We start from the raw sequence: 20,656 nt of genomic DNA on the forward strand, positions 1-20,656 counted from the left end.
GATATGGAGATATGTACATTTCTGATGGTAATTCGACAAAGAAATTCAATCTCTATCCTCCAGCAAAGGAAATTACAGAAGTAGAAGACAATGAATGGGTTGACGATGAAGATATTATACAACTTGTCTTTGTTGTTTCTGAAATTAGTGAAGATAGTCAAATTTTGAACACATTAGAAAATTTTGAAACATCTTCAGAATATGACCACACACAATTTCAGTTAGATTCTGATATTGAATATCTATCATCAAGACAAATGTCTCTTTACTCTATGGAAGAATTTGGTAGCTCTACCATTGAGATTTTTCCAGGAAAAACACTAAATATCAACAAAAAATTTGGAAAAGTCACAACAGGAAGAGCTAACCAAAATCTTGCAAAAACATTCTACTGCATTTGCATGGGAGTATACTGATATGAAAGGTATTGATCCTAAGACTTGCATCCATCATATCTATATCGAAGAAAGCAGTAGACCAATCAAACAACCTCAGAGAAGGATGAATCCAAATCTTAGGGAGATAGTGAAATAAGAGCTCCAAAAACTACTCGATGTAAATTTCATTTACCCAATTTCAGAGAGTCGATGGGTTTCTCCTTTGGTTATAGTACCCAAAAATAATGGTAAATGGAGGGTATGCATTGATTACAGGGAATTGAACAAAGCAACTTTGAAGGATCGCTTTCCCTTGCCCTTTATCAATCAAGTATTAGATACATTAGTAGGCAAAAAGTATTTTTCATTTCTCGATGGTTTTAGTGGTTATAATCAAATTCAGGTAGCACCTGAAGATTAGGACAAGACCACATTTACCTGTCCATGGGGAACTTTTTCTTATCGAGTGCTTCCCTTTGGATTATGTAATGCACCTGCAACATTCCAAAGAGCAGTACTAGGAATTTTTTCTGATCTAATCCATGATTGTGTAGAGGTTTATCTAGACGATTTTACAGTTTATGGTGATTTTTTTGAAGAGGCATTAGAAAATTTGGAAAAAGTCCTTATAAGGTGTAAATAAACAAAACTTTCGCTAAGCCATGAAAAATGCTTTATGATGTTTACTGAAGGTATTGTTTTGGGACATCATATTTCAGGGGATGGGATTAAAGTTGATAGATCAAAAGTTGAAGTCATCTCCAAGTTGCCTATTCCGAATTGTCAAAAAGATGTTAGAGGTTTTTTGGGATTCACTGGATATTATAGAAGATTTATAGAAAACTTCACTAAAATAGCATCTCCACTCTTCAAACTACTTACAAAAGAGTGTGAATTCAAATGAGATCCTGATTTCCAATCAACATTTGAAACTTTGAAAACAAGAATATCTGAAGCGCCTATCTTGAGAGGACCAAATTGGAAACTTCCTTTCCATATTTCTACAGATGCTTCAGATACAGCTCTAGGGGTTGTATTGGGACAAAAAGATTTAGTTTCTTATGCCATTTACTATACCAGTAAAAATTTAACTCCTACGGAGTTGAACTATACTGTGACTGAAAAAGAGTTCTTAGTTGTTGTTCATGCAATCAATAAGTTTAGACATTATATAACAGGCTATGAAACTTTTATTCATACTGATCATTCTGTAATTAGATATCTAATGAACAAACCCATTAATAATGGAAAAGTTACAAGGTGGCTCTTACTTTTACAGGAATTCAATATTACTGTGTTAGATAGACCACGGAAACAAAACACAGTAGCTGATTTCTTGTCTAGGATTTAGAATACTAAAGAAGATTCTCCTGTAGAGGACAAGTTTCCTGATGAATATTTATTTGCAGTAACTAGTAAGACTCCTTGGTATGCAGATATAGCTAACTATTTGGTTATAGGGAAACTACCTCTACATTTATTTCCTGGTGAAAGAAGAAAGATTATTCAGGAGAGTACAAAATATTCATGGATTTCTAACGAATTGTTTAAAATAGGGCCAGACTTTGTGATCAAAAGATGTGTTAGGGAAGATGAAATGCTTGATATTCTCAAAGCATGCCATGATGAACCATGCGGCGGACACTTTGCTGACAAAAGGACAGTCTGTAAAATCCTCTCTTTAGGATTTTATTGGCCATCCCTCTTCAAAGATGCAAAACAATATGTCAAAAGGTGTGACAGCTGCCAAAGAGTAGGAAAACCTACCCTCTCAAATGAAATGCCATTGCAGCCATAGGTACTCATCGAACCCTTTGAAAAATGGGCTTTAGATTTTATTGGACCTATTAACCCACCATCTAAACAAATAAAGTATATATTGGTATGTACTGATTATGTCACTAAATGGGTAGAAGCCAAAGCATTATTTTCTGCTACTGAGCATGCAGTTGTTAGTTTTCTTTATGAGGATATTTTTACTCGTTTTGGTGTTACAAGAGAAATTGTGATAGATCAGGGAGGACAATTCACATCCAAGCTTGTGGAGAAGCTGATGGAAGAGTACAAGGTCAAGCACAGAAAATCTAGTCCTTACCATCCACAAGCAAATGGTCAAGTGGAGTCTACAAACAAAGTTCTTGAAGGCATCGTTACCAAGACTGTTCATCTACACAGACGATATTGGGTAGAAAGGCTTCCTAAAGCCTTATGGGCCTACAGAACTACATGGAGGAATACAACAGGACATTCTTCCTATTGAGTTCAAAGTCAAAGCTTTCAAGATGGCAGTTTAGCTGGGAATGGATCTATCAGAAGCCCAAAAGCATAGAATAGAGCAATTGAATGAGCTAGATGAGATCAGACAAGAAGCAATCCTAAGAACTGATCTAGTTCAATATCAAAGAGCTATGTGGCATGAAAAATACATCAAGGAGAAAAAGTTTCAAGAAGGACTTTGGGCATTGCTATTTGATTCCAAGTTTAAAGATTTCAAAGGAAAATTTCAGACTCATTGGCTTGGGCCATATGAGATTGACAAAATCTTTAGCAATGGAGCAGTAAGAATCAAAACCATTGATGAACATTAAACTCCTCTTATTGTGAATGGCCACAGATTAAAGTTCTATCATAAGCCACTCTCAAAAGAGGAATTTGTCAAAATCTTTCAAGATAATTTTGCAATAAGGCTGGTGAAGAAGAATCCTTCTTCTCAACCAGCCTAGGCTTTTTTTTTTTTTCTATTTTATTAAAAAAAAAAAAATTGTATAAGCCTGAAAACCAATCACTGATTGGCAGTCCTATACAGAAAATACAGGGCGAAAATCAGAAACTTTTGACGCCCTATATTTTCCAATTTTTTTTTTCCTTATTGTATTCAGTTTCATGTCATTTCACTTCATTTTACTTCACTCCATTTCATTTCATTTCATTTCATCATCTCATTTTGCCAATAAAATTCGTTTCATGATCATTTTTCCTATGATGTTCACTCATTCATTATTCATTTCCATCCATCTCCATTCAGTCATATGTTCACTGTGTCAGTTTCCGTAGCTAGAAACTGATTCCACAGCCAGTTGATAGATTCCGTAGCTAACACTTTGTTATTCAGCATTGACAGTCAGATGTTAGCCAAATGATGATGAGAACGAAGTGCAGGTATGACAAATGAAAATATTTTGAAGTTATAAAGCACCTAAAGCACCAACAGGAAGTAGCTAATCAAAAGTTAATGGACGAAAGTGGCAAAATTCCAAGGTATGAGCAAGATTTATTTCAAATAGCATTTTAAAAAGCACATTTTATATAGTTATGAAACCATGGCTCCATTATATGTAATGATTAGCATTTGATAGCCTCCATAACCGCTCCATAACCTTTACATGATTTCTCCATGAACCTTGCATTAATTTTAAACGGCCTCAAGATCCGCCTTCGAATTTAACTCGTGTTTGTTTGTAGATTGGCATTCCACCTGCTGAGCTGGGTAATTATGAGGACATAATCTATTTGATCATGGCTCTGTCCCGCTGCACATTCCGCAGCCTCTTTGAGAACGTGCTCATGCTTATTCCACACCCGTATATTTCAAAAGCTAAGCTCACTCCATTCCCACACTATCCCGTTTGTTATTTCCGGCCTGTTTACACTCCCGCGAATTCATTCTCATTACCTGTTCTTTGCTCTTTCAAACCTTTTCCATTCCCCGCTAGCACAGCTGTTTCACCTCCGTCAATCCATTATTCACTCATATGTATTTTAAGGTAGGAGATAGGAATGGGTCTTTTACTAAGAGCAGAAACGGAAGGGCCCAAATTCATGGAGGGGTATCCCCAATTGAAAAACATACTGAGAAAGGCACGGTGGCTACGGTTCATCCATAAATTCAGAGGCTACAATAAAGAAATTACAAAGACTTTGGCGAGGTATTTTAATGGCGTGGAAGTTGAGGTTGGAGACCTTAAATTTTATGTCACAGAGGCATCTATCACTGCAGCAACAAAACTCCCACAGGAGGGGGAACGATGGTTCAAAAACAAAAGATTTGACAAGAGGGCGTGGAGGGTTATCCTACGCAATCTAGGTATCGATATAACCATCTTCAAACGTGGAATCCCTATCTCTGCTTTAGAAGAAAAGTGGGCCAGTCTATTATTGATAATCCAGAAGTTTATTACATGTGAGGGATGGTTCAGGTCCATGTATATGTACCACACCCGGTTGCTAATGAATTTTCTAGAAAATCAAACTATCAATTTGCCTTACTTTTTATTGAATAGTCTGAAAAAGATGTCCATAACTATCCAGAAGAATCTAGAGGACATAGAACCCCACTTGTACCATCACGGCCTTGTGAAAATTTTGATAGAAACACAGTTAAAGGAAAACAAAGACACCTGGGAACAGTTTCTGGTTAGAAACTTCTTTCAAGATCAACCTGAAACACTCGAGAGTAGCTCAGCAAGGAAATGTAGGAGAAAGAAAACAAGTGTGAGAATTCAGGACACTCCTACTAACATATCTAAAGAAACTAATAAGGAAGAAAAGATGCTAGAACGTAGGAAGGAAAGAACTGAGGATAGGAAGCAAAGAAAATTAAAGGGGAAAAGAAACATTGATGTTGTCTATCGAACCCCAGAAGTTTCCTCAGAAGAGGACCACCAAATAATTTTTGAAAGACTAGTTTATCTTCAGGAACAATCAGCTGCAACAAAGAGGAAAGGGAAAGAAAAACAGAGTGTGGAGAAAGAAGACATTAGCTCACAAAATTTAAGGAGGAGCTCCAGACTTAAAGGAAAACTGAGGAAAGTAAAAACTAAAGGGCCCCACTTCATTGATTTAGGAGGGGAAACACCGGAACAACCTCCAACAATTCCTCCTGGCCGAGGCCCACACCATACTCCTATTCCTCAGCCAAATTTTGAGATCAGTCGTTCTCAACCAGATTTTGGGGACAACCCATGGAATACTACACCTGAGATAGATCCAACCCAGCAAGAAATGTATGATTATATTGAAACACGAGAGAAAATTGCCACAGATCAAGGCACTTCATCTGCCCAGCCTAAAATAACCTAGGAAGCTCAAATCCAATCACTAAAATAGGAAGTTTTTGAGTTGGAGGTCCTAAATAGACACATCAAAAGAGAAAATGAAACATTGAAAGAACAGGGCAGGTTAGATAATATTATTCATGACAACACCATGTTGCATCTTGGGCTATGGCAGAAGAAAAATAGAAAATTGAAGAAAAAGAACAAGAGGTTGAGCAGGGCTCTCATCAACCTCAAATTCAAGTGCCTAATGAGGAATCCGAGGATGACAGTGGTCCCAAGAAAGAAGAAAAGAAGGCTTGATGTGTTGGCAGAGGTCTCAGAAAACATGAACTGAAAGGAGGATGGTCAAAGTTCTGGTTGCATGGGGACATGCAACACCTTCATAGTGGGGGTATGTTGAGCTCTGAAACTACATCTCTCCTGCACATTTTCCTAGACTTTTTCCCCTCGCCAGTACCTCATAAGCTATCAGAGATCATTGCATATTGATTCTAAATGAGCATTTAAGTGGTTTTCTAACTATGTTTTTGTGTTTTCTATTTGAATTAGATTTTTCTCATTAGCTGTGGAATGCAGCCACTTTTTGCAGCTGATTCAACTTTCTGTAGCTGTTTTTGTTGATCTCTATATTATAGGTGTCATCAAGCAAAATGAGGCACGTGGGTAGTCCAGGAATGATCTGGACATGGATCAGGTCCTATTGGTTTAGCCGGATTCATGAAGGAAAGCTGTGGTCAAACTGTGGCCAAACAAAGGAGTCCTACGGCAACAGGTCTTTGTTTTTCAACACGTGAAGGGCCCGAAGCCATTCCTAGATCTCTGGGTTGATTTTGACAGCTATAGACTGCCTCCACGATGCAAATCCAACAACCATCTTTTGATAGATTGAATGATCTCGGAAACCATCATGCTAAACCCACGGATGCTATCCTTTTACGTGTCCTCTGTTGAAGGTGTTTCATGAGAAAATAGTTATGTAATTTTCCTTATAAATAACACGTTTGCAAACTCATGTAGAGTTAGTTTTTGATGTCGTTTTGTTGTTAGTCATTTTACTGTGCGATGAAATGGACCTGTTGTTGTAACGAGAGGAGTCTTCCTCTGTTTTGAAATAAAATAGAACTCTGTTTTGTATGACTGTGTGAGCGTAATTCCAGACTGATAACGTGTTGACTAAGGCTGTGCAGAGGGCCCCTGCATGCTGAGGTTTTGTTTTCTTTATTGCTGTACAGTTTTATGTAGTGTGTCCTTATTTCCATTGTACATATTTCATAATTAGTTCACCTGTGTATATTTCATAAGATAGTCATGGTGTTAACATTACAGTCCTGTACATGATTTTTCAAGTATTGTATATTGTTGCTAACACTGATCAGTGTGTGTGTTTCAGGATAGGCTAGGCCCAGGCATTTTCATACAATTTTTACGATAACTAGTGACGTGAGATTAGCCTTTCTGCTGACTTTTCTTTTCTTAGCTTTTCAATTACAGTTATGCTTTGGTTTCAGTTTTATTCATTTGCTTTGTGAGTTAGTTTAGATATCAAATTCCTCATATCGTTGACGTTATCTCCAGAGCCATAGCTTAGACTACTTGGCGAGCTATCAGACTATGAATGATGTGATTTGATTTTAGCTTTATTTTTTTGCAATTAGATATCAAATTCCTCATATCATTGACGTTATCTCCAGAGCCATATCTTATACTACTTGGCGAGCTATCAGACTATGAATGATGTGATTTGATTTTAGCTTTATTTTTCTGCAATTAGATATCAATTCCTCATATTATTGAGGAGGTAGAGCTAACAATGGGGGAAATAGGGATGGAGATAACTCATTTGGATTCCCTATAGCCGATGAGGAAACTCATACAACAATGAAAAACATTTCACCATCTGTCCTCCCAAACTTTTATGGGTTGCGAAGTGAGGATCCTAAAACATTTCTATTTGAGTTTGAAGTCTTGTGCCGAACCTATGACTATATGGAAGACTCTCAAAAACTCAAACTGTTTCCTTCAACATTGAAAGGAGCTGCTTTGAAATGGTTCATGGGATTAGTCACTCAATCTATTAGGACTTGTAATGATATGAAAAAAACATTTTTGGATAGATACCTGGGTTATTGTATGCCCACCAATCATAAGGATGAGGTATTCAAGATGATGCAAAAAGAAGATGAAAACTTGGAGGATTTACTTGAAAGATTTCAATACAACTTAAAGAGAGCAAAAATGATTAATTTAGATGAGGAAACCTTGAAGGCCCTTCTACTGAAAGACATTAGAGATGAATGGATAGATATTTTAAACATGATGGGGAAGGGAGATATTTCTCAACTTCCACTTCATGACATAGCAGAACTATGTGTCCATCTCTCAAGGGGAAAGTCTAAAACTGGGAAAGGGCCGAGAGATCCTTCTCTTATTAGAGCAAACAAATCTGCAACTGGATCAGTAAGTAGGGTAGAGATTGATAATATGCTTGATGAGTTCAAAACTGATATTCTAGGGAGCCTTAGTGAACAACTAGACACCCTTAAAATACAAAACAAGCAAAAAGCAGAAGCTGATGCCCTGGCCATATTTTGTCCAAAATGTAGAAAGAAACATGCTCTAAGGGAATGACTCTTGGATGCAAAAGTTATAGAAACATGTATGATTTGCTCAAAAAGCCATGAGACCAAGGATTGTCCTTCAATTCCTGGGCTCAAAGCTGTCTTTCAGGAAGATCCAAATTCAATAGAGTCCCTTTGTTTTGCTTCAAGAAGACCATGGCAAGGGCAACAAAATCAAGGATTTAACAATCCTATGAACTTTCAGCTCCCACCAAATTGGAATTCTTGGCAACAACCCTAGCCCCAATCTCAAAATCCATACCAATCATGGGCACAAGGGATGCAAAATCCTTATGGGAGATTTGCTAAATTTTATCAATATCCTCCATATTTTCCAAATCAACAAAATCCACCATTTCCAAACCAAAACCCTCAACTTTCATTACCATTCCCACAACAACAACCTTCTCAACAAAATCCAAATTCTCAACTTTTGCTTCCATTTCAACAAAAGACAAATCAACTACCAGCCCAACCATTTCCAAATCCCAACAACAAAAATCCTTAGAATGCTTACATGGTATAAGGACAACAATTTCCTACCTATATGATTGTTCCTCTTAATGATGTTCAACTTAGATCTGGTAGAGTTTTAGAAAAACCTTCTATAGATGTTCAAGAGCAAGGTATTTCTGAGGAGGATTCTCTTAAAGTCAATAAAGGTTATGAGGAAGCACCTCTTCAAAACCCAATCATTCAAAAAGAAAAAGAAAAAGAGTCAACCCACACAACTCCTATAGTTGAGCAACCTGCATCTTCATCCACGCCTCCTTTCGCTGAAAGATTACAAATTGACAAAGGGGTGGAAAAACAAATCTTGTTGCCTGACTATGATTTTCTAGATGAATTAAAGAATGTCTGTATCAAGATTCCCTTGCTACAAGCCATTAGAGAGATTCCTATTCTAGCAAAAATAATAAAGGAGTTGAGTCTTAAAAGACCAGGAAGGAAACCAAGAGATACAGGAAGGAAACCAAGAGATACAAGAAGAATCTTCCTGGTAGGAAAAATTGTAGATATCATGATGGGAAAATTACCATGTAGAAGTATGTAGATCCAGGTAGTCCAATTGTCAAAACACATATAAATGGGATAGAAATTCCAAACACTTTGATTGACTTAGGGGCTTCTATCAACATTATGAGTAGATAGACTATGGAATAGCTTAAACTTTCTAATCTTCTTTTTACACCTACCTTACTGCAACTTGCAGATAGATCAATAATCAAACCAGATGGTGTATTATAAGATATTTCAGTCTCCTTAGATTCTTGGGAGTATCCAGTAGATTTCATGATTTTGACTCCCAAGAGTAATTTAGGAGGACATCCACTCATCTTAGGAAGACCTTGGCTAGCCACAGTTGATGCTTTCATTAGTTGTAGATATGGAGATATGTACATTTCTGATGGTAGTTCGACAACGAAATTCAATTTGTATCCTCTAGCAAAGGAAATTACATAAGTAGGAGACAATGACTGGGTTGACGATGAAGATATTATACAACCTGTCTTTACTGTTTCTGAATTAGTGAAGATAGTCAAATTTTGAACACATTAGAAAATTTTGAAACATCTTCAGAATATGACCACACACAATTTTAGTTAGATTCTGATATTGAATTTATATCATCAAGACAAATGTCTCTTTACTCTATGGAAGAATTTGGTAGCTCTACCATTGAGATTTTTCCAGGAAAAACACTGAATATCAACAAAAATTTGGAAAAGTCACAACAGGAAGAGCTAACCAAAATCTTGCAAAAAAATTCTATTGCATTTGCATGGGAGCATACTGATATGAAGGTATTGATCCTAAGACTTGCATCCATCATATCTATATTGAGGAAAACAGTAGACCAATCAGACAACCTCAGAGAAGGATGAACCCAAATCTTAGGGAGATAGTGAAATAAGAGCTCCAAAAACTACTCAATGTAAATTTCATTTACCCAATTTTAGATAGCCGATGGGTTTCTCATTTGGTTATAGTACCCAAAAAGAGTGGTAAATGGAGGGTATGCATTGATTACAGGGAATTGAATAAAGCAACTTTGAAGGACCACTTTTCCTTGCCCTTTATCAATCAAGTATTGGATACATTAGTAGGCAAAAAGTATTTTTCATTTTTGGATGGTTTTGGTGGTTATAATCAAATTCAGGTAGCACCTGAAGATCAGGACAAGACCACATTTACCTGTCCATGGGGAACTTTTGCTTATCGAGTGCTTCCTTTTGGATTATGTAATGCACCTGCAACATTGGAAAGAGCAATACTAGGATTTTTTTCTAATCTAATCCATGATTGTGTAGTGGTTTATATGGATGATTTTACAGTTTATGGTGATTTGTTTGAAGAGGCATTAGAAAATTTGGAAAAAGTCCTTATAAGGTGTAAAGAAACAAAACTTTCGCTAAGCCATGAAAAATTCTTTATGATGTTTACTGAAGGTATTTTTTTGGGACATCAGATTTTAGGGGACGAGATTAAAGTTGATAGATCAAAAGTTGAAGTCATCTCCAAGTTGCCTATTCCAAATTGTCAAAAAGATGTTAGAATTGTTTTGGGATTCACTGGATATTATAGAAGATTTATAGAAAACTTCACTAAAATAGCATCTCCACTCTTCAAACTGCTTACAAAAGAGTTTGAATTCAAATGGGATCTTGATTGCCAATCAACATTTGAAACTTTGAAAACAAGAATATCTGAATCGCCTATCTTGAGAGGACCAAATTGGAAACTTCCTTTCCATATTTCTACAGATGCTTCAGATACAGCTCTAGGGGCTGTATTGGGACAAAAAGATTTAGTTCCTTATGCCATTTACTATACCAGTAAAAATTTAACTCCTACGGAGTTGAACTATACTGTGACTGAAAAAGAGTTCTTAGCTGTTGTTCATGCAATCAATAAGTTTAGACATTATATAACAGGCTATGAAACTTTTATTCATACTGATCATTCTGCAATTAGATATTTAATGAACAAACCCATTAATAATGGCAGAGTTACAAGGTGGCTCTTACTTTTACAGGAATTAAATATTACTGTGTTAGATAGACCATGGAAACAAAACACAGTAGCTGATTTCTTGTCTAGGATTTAGAATACTAAAGAAGATTCTCTTGTAGAGGACAAGTTTCCTGATGAATATTTATTTGCAGAAACTACTAAGATTCCTTGGTATGCAGATATAGCTAACTATTTGGTTACAGGGAAACTACCTCCACATTTATTTCCTGGTGAAAGAAGAAAGATTATTTAGGAGAGTTCAAAATATTCATGGATTTCTAACGAATTGTTTAAAATAGGGCCAGACTTTGTGATCAGAAGATGTGTTAGGGAAGATGAAATGCCTGATATTCTCAAAGCATGCCATGATGAACCATGCGGCGGACACTTTGCTGACAAAAGTACAGTCTATAAAATCCTCTCTTTAGGATATTATTGGCCATCCCTCTTCAAAGATGCAAAACAATATGTCAAAAGGTGTGACAGCTGCCAAAGAGTAGGAAAACCTACCCTCTCAAATGAAATTCCATTGCAGCCATAGGTACTCATCGAACACTTTGAAAAATGGGCTTTAGATTTTATTGGACCTATTAACCCACCATCTAAACAAAGAAAGTATATATTGGTATGTACTGATTATGTCACTAAATGGGTAGAAGCCAAAGCATTATTTTCTGCTACTGAGCATGCAGTTGTTAGTTTTCTTTATGAGAATATTTTTACTCGCTTTGGTGTTCTAAGAGAAATTGTGACAGATCAGGGAGGAAAATTCACATCCAAGCTGGTGGAGAAGCTGATGGAAGAGTACAAGTTCAAGCACAAAAAATCTACTCCTTACCATCCGCAAGCAAATGGTCAAGTGGAGTCTAAAACAAAGTTCTTGAAGGCATCATTACCAAGACTATTCATCTACACAGAAGAGATTGGGCAGAAAGACTTCTTGAAGCCTTATGGGCCTATAGAACTACATGGAGGAATACAAAAGGACATTCTCCCTACGAACTTGTTTATGGGAAAGAATTCCTGCTCCCCATCGAGTTCCAAGTCAAAACTTTCAAGATGGCAGTTCAGTTGGGAATGGTTCTATCAGAAGCCCAAAAGCATAGAATGGAGCAGTTGAATGAGCTAGATGAGATTAGACAAGAAGCAATCCTAAGAACTGATCTAGTTCAATATCAAAGAGCTATGTGGCATGACAAATACATCAAGGAGAAAAAGTTTCAAGAAGGAAATTAGGCATTGCTATTTGATTCCAAGTTTAAAGATTTCAAAGGAAAATTTCAGACTCATTGGCTTGGGCCATATGAGATTGACAAAATCTTTAGCAATGGAGTGGTAAGAATCAAAACCATTGATGAACATTAAAATCCTCTTATTGTGAATGGCCACAGATTAAAGATATATCATAAGCCACTCTCAAAAGAGGAATTTGTCAAAATATTTCAAGATAATTCTGCAGTAAGGCTGGTGAAGAAGAATCCTTCTTCTCAACCAGCCTAGTCTTTGTTTTTTTTTCTATTTTATAAAAAAAATAATAGTAATAATAATAATAATAATAATAAATAAATAAATAAATAAATAAAATTGTACAAGCCTGAAAACCAATCATTGATTGGTAGTCTTATACAGAAAATACAGGGCAAAAATCAGAAACTTTTGACGCCCTATATTTTCCAAAAAAAAAAATCTTTCCTCATTGTATTCATAGTCATGTCATTTCACTTCATTTTACTTCACTCCATTTCATTTCATCATCTCATTTCGCCAATGAAATTCCTTTCATGATCAGTTTTCCTATATCGTTCACTCAGTCATTATTCATTTCCATCCATCTCCATTCAGTCATATGTTCACTGTGTCAGTTTCCATAGCTAGAAACTGATTCCGCAACCAGTTGATTGATTCTACAGCTAACACTTTGTTATTCAGCACTGACAGTCAGATGTTATTCAAATGATGATGAGAACCAAGTGCAAGTATGACAAAGGAAAATATTTTGAAGTTGTAAAGCACCTAAAGCACTAACAGGAAGCAGCTAATCAAAGGTTAATGGATGAAAGTGGCAAAAATTCCGAGGTATGAGCAAGATTTATTTCAAATAGCATTTTAAAAAGCACATTTTATATAGTTATGAAACCACAACTCCATTATATGTAATTATTAGCATTTGATAGCCTCCATAACCGCTCCATAACCTTTACATGATTTCTCCATGAAACTTGCATTAATTCTTAACGGCCTCAAGATCCGCCTCCGAATTTAACTTGTGTTTATTTTTACGTTGGCATTCCACCTGCTTAGCTGGGTAATTATGAGGACGTAATCTATTTGATCACGGCTCTGTCCTGCCACACATTCCGTAGCCATTTTGAGAACGTGCTCACGCTTATTCCACAACCGTCTATTTCAAAAGCTAAGCTCACTCCATTCCCACACTATCCCGTTTGTTATTTTCGGCCTATTTACACTCCTGTGAATTCATTCTCATTACCTATTCTCTGCTCTTTCGAACCTTTGCCATTCCTCGCTAACACAGCTGTTTCACCTCCATCAATCCATTATTCACTTAGACGTATTTTAAGGCAAGAGATAGGAATGGGTCTTTTGCTAAGAGTAGAAATGGAAGGGCCCAAATTCATGGAGGGGTATCCCCAATTGAAAAAAATACTAAGGAAGGCACGGTGGCTTCGGTTCATCCAAAAATTCAGAGGCTACAACAAAGAAATTATGAAGACTTTTGCGAGGTATTTTAATGGCGTGGAAGTTGAGGTTGGAGACCTTAAATTTTATGTCACAGAGGCATCTATCGCTGTAGCAAAGGAACTCCCACAGGAGGAGGAACGGTGGTTCAAAAACAAAAGATTCGACGAGAGGGCCTGGAGGGTTATCCTACGCAATCTAGGTATGGATATAACCATTTTCAAACGTGGAATCCATGTCGCTGCTTTAGAAGAAAAGTGGGCCAGTCTATTATTGATAATCCAGAAGTTTATTAAATGTGAGGGACGGTTCGGGTCCATGTATATGTACCACACCTGGTCGCTAATGAATTTTCTAGAAAATCAAACTATCAATTTGCCTTACTTTTTATTGAATAGTCTGAAAAACATGTCCATAACTATCCAAAAGAATCTGGAGGACATAGAACCCCACCTGTACCATCACGGCCTTGTGAAAATTTTGATAGAAACATAGTTAAAGGAAAAGAAAGACACCTGGGAACAATTTTTGGTTGGAAACTTCTTTCAAGATCCACCTGAAACACTCGAGAGTAGCTCAAAAAGGAAAAGTAGGAGAAAGAAAACAAGTGTGAGAATTCAGGACACTACTACTAACATATCTAAAGAAACTAATAAGGAATAAAAGTTGCCAGAAAGTAGGAAGGAAAGAACTCAGGATAGGAAGCAAAGAAAATTAAAGGGAAAAAGAAACATTGAAGCTATCTATCGTACCCCAGAACCTTCCTCATAAGAGGACCACCAAATACTTTCTGAAAGACTAGTTTATCTTTAGGAACAATCAGCTGCAACCAAGAGGAAAGGGAAAGAAAAACAGAGTGTGGAGAAAGAAGATATTAGCTCACAAAATTTAAGGAGGAGCTCTAGACTTAAAGGAAAACTGAGGAAAGTACAAACTAAAGGGCCCCACTTCATTGATTTAGGAGGGGAAACATAGGAACAACCTCCAACAATCCCTCTTGGACATGGCCCATGGCATACTCCTATTATTCAGCTAGATTTTGAGATCAGTCCTTCTCAACCAGATTTTGGGGAAAGCCCAAGGAAGACTACACCTGAGATAGATCCAACCTAGCAAAAAATGTATGATTATATTGAAACACTGGAGAAAATTACCACAGATCAAGGAACTTCATTTGCCCAGCCTAGTACTGCCTAGGAAGCTCAAATCCAATCACTAAAACATGAAGTTTTTGAGTTGGAGGTGCTAAATAGACACATCAAAAGAGAAAATGAAACATTGAAAGAACATGGCAGGTTAGATAAGGTTATTCACAACAACACCACGTTGCATCTTGGGCTATGGCAGAAGAAAAATAGAAAATTGAAGAAAAAGAACAGGAGGTTGAGCAGGGCTCTCATCAACCTCAAATTCAAGTGCCTAATGAGGAAGCCGAGGATGACAGTGGTCCCAAGAAAGAAGAAAAGAAGGCTGGATGTGTTGGCAAAGGTCTCAGAAAACATGAACTGAAAGGAGGATGGTCAAAGTTTTGGTTGCATGGGGACATGCAACACCTTCATAGTGGGGGTATGTTGAGCTCTGAAGCTACATCTCTCCTACACATTTTCCTAGACTTTTTCCCCTCACCAGTACCTCATAAGCTATCAGAGATCATTGCATATTGATTCTAAAAGAGAATTTAAGTGGTTTTCTAACTATGTTTTTGTGTTTGCTATTTGAATTAGATTTTTCTCATTAGCTGTGGAATGCAACCACTTTCCGCAGCTGATTCAACTTTCTGCAGCTATTTTTGTTGATCTCTATATTACAGGTGTCGTCAAGAAAAATGAGTCACGTGGGCAGTCCAGGAATGATCTGGACATGGATCAGGTCCTATTGGTTTAGCCGGATTCATGAAGGAAAGTCGTGGTCAAACTATGGTCAAACAAAGGAGTCCTATGGCAATAGGTCTTTGTTTTTCAACACACGAAGGGTCTGAAGCCATTCCTAGATCTCTGGGTTCATTTTGACAGTTGTAGACTGCCTCCACGATGCAAATCCAACAACCATCTTTTGATAGATTGAATGATCTCGGCAACCATCATGCTAAACCCACGGATGCTGTCTTTTTACGTGTCCTCTATTGAAGGTGTTTCATGAGAAAACAGTTATGTAATTTTCCTTATAAATAACACATTTGTAAACACATGTAGAGTTAGTTTTTGATGTCGTTTTGCTGTTAGTCATTGTACTGTGCCATGAACTGGACCTGCTGTTGTAACGAGAGGAGTCTTCCTCTGTTTTGCAATACAATAGAACTCTGTTTTATATGACTGTGTGAGCATAATTCCAGACTGATAACGTGTTGACCAAGGTCGTGCAGAGGGCCCCTGCATGCTGAGGTTTTGTTTTCTTTATTGTTGTATAGTTTTATGTATTGTGTCCTTATTTCCATTGTACATATTTCATAATTCGTTCACCTGTGTATATTTCATAAGATGGTCATGGTGTTAACATTACAGTCCTGTACATGATTTCTCAAGTATTGTATATTGTTGCTAACATTGATCAGTGTGTGTGTTTCAGGATAGGCTAGGCTCGGGCATTTTCATACAATTTTTACGATAACTAGTGACATGAGATTAGCCTTTCTGCTGACTTTGCTTTTCTTAGTTTTTCAATTATAGTTATGGTTTGATTTTCAGTTTTATTCATTTGCTTTGTCAGTTAGTTTAGATATCAAATTCCTCATATCATTGATGTTATCTCCAGAGCCATAGCTTAGACTACTTGGCGAGCTATCGGACTATGAATGATGTGATTTGATTTTAGCTTTATTTTTCTGCAATTAGATATCAAATTCCTCATATCATTGACGTTATCTCCAAAGCCATAGCTTAGACTACTTGGCGAGCTATTGGACTATGAATGATGTGATTTGATTTTAGCTTTATTTTTCTGCAATTAGATATCAATTCCTCATATTATTGATGTTATCCACAGAGCCATAGCTTAGACTACTTGGCGAGCTATCAGACTATAAATGAAGTGAATTGATTTTACTTTTATTAATTTGCAGTTTTTGATTTTTTTGAGCGCAGTAGCTTGATTTTTCTTTCTGTATTTAGATAAGCAGCAGAGATAGTGACTTCATGATCAATAGTTCATTATTTGTTTGATTTGAATAGCAGCATATTTCATTCTTGTTCAAGTATTAATTTCATCATTAGCATTTTTTAAGACCTTTTGAAGTGTTAAGTTTTGGAAATCATTATAGAGGACATAATTGCCTTAAAATCTATACCCAAACTTGCCTTCTAAAAGTATTCTTGAAACTTAGGAATAGAATTATCATTTGAATTAGGAGACACACCAAGATAAAACCCCCAAAAAAAAGATAAAATTGATAAAAAGTAAGAAAGAGGCTGTCTTGCACATATAGTGTGCCACACTTCAACAGTTTATGACTCCCGGATTGATAATTAATGTAGAAATTTAGGACATACTAAATTGACTAAACATGTGGTATCAGAAATTTGATACATTTATACGGGGACTTGGCTTCATTAGAAGCAAAGTAGATCACTGTGTGTATTTTAAATTAATTTGTGACCGTGTTATTTATCTGGTCTTGTATGTGGATTATATGTTGCTGGTTGGAAATGACAAAGAAATTATCCAGGATTTGAAGACCTAGTTGTCCTCCAAATTCGACATGAAAGATCTTGGTGCTGCAAACTATATTTTGGGCATGGAAATTAAAATAGATTGGACAAAGAGGAAGCTCTGGTTTTACCAGGGGAAGTATGTCGAGATAATACTGCAGAGGTTTAATATGCAGGATAGTAAACCAGTGAAGGTTCCTATTCCCGTAGGTATGAGGTTATCTGCTGAACAGTGTCCCAAGACACAAGAAGAGGAAGAGGACATGTCCCGTGTTCCATATGCAAGTGCAGTCGATAGCCTGATGTATGCAATGGTCTGTACTAGACCAGACATTTCACATGCAGTGGGCGTATTGAGCAGGTTTATGTCAAAACCAGGGAAGGAGCACTGGACAATAGTGAAGTGATTTTTCAGTATTTGCATGGCACTAGTGATTATGGTTTGTGCTACCAAGGAAGATCAAGATTGGACAGAATGTTGGATATTTGTGGCTTTGTTGATGCAGACTGGGCTGGAGATATGGATTAGAGAAGATCTACAAGTGGGTATGTGTTTAACCTATTTGGAGGTGCAGTCAGTTGGATGAGTAAGAAACAATCTGTAGTGGCAATATCAACTACAGTGGTAGAATACATGGCAACCACTCATGCAAGCAAGGAAGCAGTTTGGTTGCAGAGATTGTGTTCAAGTATGGAGTTAGTACAGGGAGTTATAAGGATAGATTGTGACAGCCAAAGTGCAATTTTCTTGGCAAAGAACCCTGCATATCATTCAAAGACAAAGCACGTTGATGTTCAGTATCACTTTGTGAGGGATATGATAGAAGGCAAAAAGGTGTTGCTGGTAAAGGTGGACACTTTGAAGAATACTGTAGATGCATTGACAAAATATGTGAGCTCTGAGAAGTTCTCTTGGTGTAGAGAGACAATGGGCATTTCAGGGCTAAAAAAATGACTAAGCTCTCTTGTGGCCCCCTGTGGAAAGAAAACAACAAGTGGGAGAATGTTGGGTTGTGTTATATTCTTTCCACGACTAGCCCACGTAGTTAACTGGGGGGGTAGAGCCCCCCTTTGTTGCGCCGATTGTGTAGCCGGGGGGGGTTCACAAGGGGTTTGAGGCATACCCGTAACCCCACTTTATGGGGTCCGGGGCAGCACCCTGGAAAATTTTGGTTTTGGACACTATGTTAGGTTGGGCGGACCCACCTATGGTTTTGTGCATGATTTTTGCACATGTTTTTGGACGCGATGGTTTTTGGTCAATGGTATTGGACGCGATGGTTTTTGGTCCATGGTATTGGATGTTTCGGCATGTATAAATATGTATTATAACATTGAAAGGAACATAATGAAAAATCAAGCTAGTAGTCCCGGTTTTGGGATCCAGGGGAAAATCTCTGTGTATATGTGTTTTATGTGTTATGCTCTCGCATTATTTATTTTCTGTGTTTTAGAATTCGTATGTATGTAATTTTTGTGCGGGGTTAAAACCTACACATGTCATCAACATGAAAGACCAATACAGAGGACTTGCTATCTACCAAAATGTGGTAGAGATTGACATATGATTCACTTATGGTGAAGCCTAATCCACTGAGATATGTGTCAATTCCAGTGTACCATGATCGAGGCACCTGTTTGAGACCATACATGGCTCTCCTCAGTCTACACACATGTGACTCCCTGTCATATGTATCAAATCCCTCTGGATGCTCTATGTAAATTTATTCCTCAACAACTATTGACATAGATTGTCATTGATGTCAATATAGCAATATTCGAGGAACCAGAGGAAGCAAACAGAGCCATTAGAGGAAGCAAACAGAACCAGAGGAAGAAAACAGAGCCATCAGAGGAAGCAAACAGAGCCAGAGGAAGAAAACAGAGCCATTGGAGCAATGGAGGAAGCAGAAAGAGCTATCGGGAGGTATCGAAGCAATGTATGCCACAAAAGGGTCATATGCATGCAAATGAGTTATCGAGAGCCATATATGCATTTAACACTATCGGGAGCTATTAAAGGAGCAAAGGATGCATTAACACTATCAGAGGCATAAACCCATATATATATTCGTTTAACACTATCGGAGACATAAACCCATATATATATGCGTTTAACACTATCGGAGGCCAAAACCCAGAGATATATGCATTTACCACTATCGGTGGTCAAAACCTTTACATACATGGCAAATACACTATTGGGGGCAGAAAGACTTAGGTCTAGCGGAATACACTATCGGAGTGGAGAAGGTTATGTATATAGGTGCGTATATACATATATATCGACGACAATGATAATCGGTGGGTTCAGTTGTGTGCCACTACCCAAAACCCCCGATTGTGATATATATATAGCAACAACCCTATAAAATATTGTGCCTGTCATATCGGGAGTCATGTATCACATACATTGTAAAGCCTTATCACTCCCGCAAGCGTCGATTGCGATTGTAAGACCGGATCCAATGCAACATTATAATTGACTTAATGGTATATCGCGTCCGCTATGTCGGAAGTGACCATTGCAAGTTATAAAGGGATGGCATGATATGCTGCGACTGTCGATTGCGATTTCACTGTGGACCCGATGCAAGTATAGATGAGGATACAATGAATTTGAAGTCCGCCTCTTTAACAGTTTCGCCTATTTTTGCTCATATTTCATGTGTATTTGAATATTTGGCTTGCACGGGGTTTGGAGGCGGAAATACATTAATGAATGCCGATTGCAATTGCAATTAGGATGTGGCATGTTTGTTAAACAAAATAGCCTCTGTGGATGCCTATTATCATTGAAAAACGGGGCTCTGTTACAGTTTTAACACACAGTGACCGAAAATCTAGGAAGCTGAATGTAAAGCCAATGCAGAGGAAACCAAAAAGCCAAAGGACAAGCTAACACAGAGGAAGCTGAAGCAAGCATGGAAGAAACCGAAGAGTCAGTAGGAAGCGAAAACGAACAGTCAGAGACATTAGGAATATAAAAACATAAAAAACAAGGAAGTGTGTGTGCGAAAAATCAGTGTGAGAGGAAGCTGAAGTGTAGGCAGACGGAGCAGAGGTAGGAGAGACAGGAGAATCATGAGGACATGAGTGAAGTGGAAGCTCAGCAGGTTTGGGAGTAGAGAACTACAAAAAAATAGTTTATACCAGGTTTGGGTTGGAGCCCACAGTGTTGGAGCCTCAGAACTGAAAGGACTGGAATCCTTGGGAGTTGTTGCTCCTAAGTGCAGAACTATTGC

This window comes from Pinus tabuliformis, chromosome 7, assembly GCF_031772625.1.
Source record: "Pinus tabuliformis cultivar Carrire ecotype Pingquan chromosome 7, CPIR1, whole genome shotgun sequence".
In the NCBI taxonomy this organism is placed as follows: Eukaryota; Viridiplantae; Streptophyta; class Pinopsida; order Pinales; family Pinaceae; genus Pinus; species Pinus tabuliformis.